The 3,256-nt window shown below is 39.5% G+C and overlaps 1 non-coding gene across 1 annotated transcript; it reads right to left on the bottom strand.

The window, feature by feature from the left end:
* Positions 1 to 2,560: 2,560 nt before the first annotated feature.
* TRNAC-ACA (transfer RNA cysteine (anticodon ACA)) lies at positions 2,561 to 2,633 on the bottom strand. The gene has a single exon. It is a non-coding gene; the product is annotated as a tRNA-Cys (tRNA).
* Between the last annotated feature and the right edge of the window lie 623 nt (positions 2,634 to 3,256).

Below are 3,256 nucleotides of genomic sequence, written 5' to 3'. Positions count from 1 at the left end.
TTATCTTTAACCTAGATGTTTTATCATCAGTGCTGTATAGATGGAGAAGTCTTGAGGCTACTGTAAGAATAAGACTGAAAACCAGAGGCAGGAGGCTTAAGTCCAAATTCTGAGAACACCAGAAAACTCCTGACTCCAGGGAATATTAATCAATAGGAGCTCATCAAACGCCTCCATACCTGCACTGAAACCAAGCACCACCGAAAGGCCAAATTCTCCATGCAAATTCTCCAGCAACACAGGAACATAGCCTTGAGCTTCAATATATAGGCTTCCCAAAGTAACACCAAAGCCATTGACATCTCATAACTCATTACTGGACACTTCGTTGCATTCCAGAGAGAAGAAATCCAGCTCCACCCACCAGAACACCGAAACAAGCTTCCCTAACCAGGAAACCTTGACAAGCCACCTGTCCAACCCCACCCACAGTGAGGAAACTCCACAATAAAGGGAACTCCACAAACTGCCAGAATATGCAAAGGCCACCCCAAACACAGCAATATAAACCAGATGAAAAGGCAGAGAAATACCCATCAGGTAAAGGAACAGGATAAATACTCACCAAACCAAACAAAAGAGGAAGAGATAGGGAATCTACTTAATAAAGAATTCTGAATAATGATAGTGAAAATGATCCAAAATCTTGAAAACAAATTGAAGTTACAGATAAATAGGCTGGAGACAAGGATTGAGAAGATGCAAGAAAGGTTTAACAAGGACCTACAAGAAATAAAAAATAGTCAGTATATAATGAATAATGCAACAAATGAGATCAAAACACTCTGGAGGGAACCAACAGTAGAATAATGGAGGCAGAAGATAGGATAAGTGAGGCAGAAGATAGAATGGTAGAAATAAATGAAACAGAGAGGAAAAAAGAAAAACAAATTAAAAGAAATGAGGACAATCTCAGAGACCTCTGGGACAATGTCAAATGCCCCAACATTAAAATCATAGGAGTCCCAGAAGAAGACAAAAAGAAAGACCATGAGAAAATACTTGAGGAGATAATAGTTGAAAACTTCCCTAAAATGGGGAAGGAAATAATCACCCAAGTCCAAGAAACCCAGGGAGTCCCAAACAGGATAAACCCAAGGCAAAACACCCCAAGATAGATATTAATCAAATTAACAAAGATCAAACACAAAGAGTAAATATTAAAAGCAGCAAGGGAAAAACAACAAATAACACACAAGGGGATTCTCATAATGATAACAGCTGATCTTTCAAATCAGCCTTTTGCTGATTAGATCTCAATTACAGGAGAAAAACTAGTAAAAATCCCAACACGTGGAGGCTGAACAACACGCTGCTGAATAACCAACAAATCACAGAAGAAATCAAAAATAAACAAATGGGACCTAATTAAAATGAAAAGCTTCTGCACAACAAAGGAAACTCCAAGCAAGGTGAAAAGACAGCCTTCAGAATGGGAGAAAATGATAGCAAATGAAGCAACTGACAAAAAAATTAATCTCAAAAATATACAAGCAACTCCTGCAGCTCAATTCCAGAAAAATAAATGACCCAATCAAAAAATGGGCCAAAGAACTAAACAGACATTTCTCCAAAGAAGACACACAGATAGCTAACAAACACATGAAAAGATGCTCAATATCACTCATCATCAGAGAAATGCAAATCAAAACCACAATGAGGTACCATTTCACACCAGTCAGAATGGCTGCTATCTGAGTCTACAAGCAATAAATGCTGGAGAGGGTGTGGAGAAAAGAGAACCTTCTAACACTGCTGGTGGGAATGCAAACTAGTACAGCCACTATGGAGAACAGTGTGGAGACTCCTTTAAAAACTGGAAATAGAACTGCCATATGACCCAGCAATCCCACTGCTGGGCATACACACTGAGGAAACCAGAACTGAAAGAGACACGTGTACCCCAATGTTCATCACAGCACTGTTTATAATAGCCAGGAAACGGGAGCAACCTAGATGTCCATCAGCAGATGAATGGATAAGAAAGCTGTGGTACATATACACAATGGAATATTACTCAGCCATTTAAGAGAATACATTTGAATTAGTTCTAATGAGGTGGATGAAACTGGAGCCTATTATACAGAGTGAAGTAATTCAGAAAGAAAAATACCAATACAGTATACTAACGCATATATGTGGAATTTAGAAAGATGGTAATGATAACCCTGTATGCCTGACAGCAAAAGAGACACAGATGTACAGAACAGTCTTTTGGACTCTGTGGGAGAGGGAGAGGGTGGGATGATTTGGGAGAATGGCATTGAAACATGTATAATATCATATATGAAACGAGTCGCCAGTCCAGGTTTGATGCATGATACAGGATGCTCGGGGCTGGAGCACTGGGATGACCTGGAGGGATGGGATGGGGAGGGAGGTGGGAGGGGAGTTCAGGATGGGCAACACATGTACACCCATGGTGGATTCATGTCAATGTATGGCAAAACCAATACAATATTGTAAAGTAATTAGCCTCCAATTAAAATAAATAAATTTATATTTAAAAAAGAAAGTGAAAAACTCTTACTATTCTCCCTTTTATTTTTCATTGTTTTCCTTTCCTGACCCGGGGATCGAACCCGGGTCTCCCGCATTGTAGACAGGCGCTTTACCATCTGAGCCACCAGGGAAGTCCCAACAAAAATATAGTTGCCTTTTATCAGATGGAGTGCTTACTGCTTGATTGAAGCAATTCTTACTTTTCTCTAAAAATCCTCCCATGTACTGTTATTTTCTTCATTTTACATACAAGAAAATTCCAGTACCTCCTCAAGCTCTGGAATGTCCTCTCTATCCTCCCTAAAAGATCTCATTGTTGTTCAGTTGCTCAGCCATGTCCGACTCTTTGTGACCCCATGGACTGCAGCGTGACAGGCTTCCCTATCCTTCACTATATCCTGGAGTTTGCTCAAACTCATGTCCATTGAGTCAGTGATACCATCCCTAAAAGATAAGATAGCAGCTATTCAGACACAGACATATTAATACTCGGCAGGCATCCCTTACTCCTTATCTGTCCTTTCTTTCTGCTGGTTTAAGAAAATGAATTAGCAGGTGTAAATGCCCTTAAATAAGAGCTCCCTGGTGTAAAATTCTTAAAGGATTGATGGAGGCCTTATTGAACCAAGGCACCCTCCATGTTTCAGTCTAACCATTTGAAACAACTGTTGTATATTTTCATAATTACAAAGAGTTAAAAATAATCAACATAAGCCATTAAATGGCTTTTCCCAGATCTTTGAAAATTAGAACT

This window comes from Capricornis sumatraensis, chromosome 2, assembly GCF_032405125.1.
Source record: "Capricornis sumatraensis isolate serow.1 chromosome 2, serow.2, whole genome shotgun sequence".
In the NCBI taxonomy this organism is placed as follows: Eukaryota; Metazoa; Chordata; class Mammalia; order Artiodactyla; family Bovidae; genus Capricornis; species Capricornis sumatraensis.
Note: the sequence above shows the minus strand (reverse complement) of the source record. Positions and strands in the feature narration are given on the sequence as shown.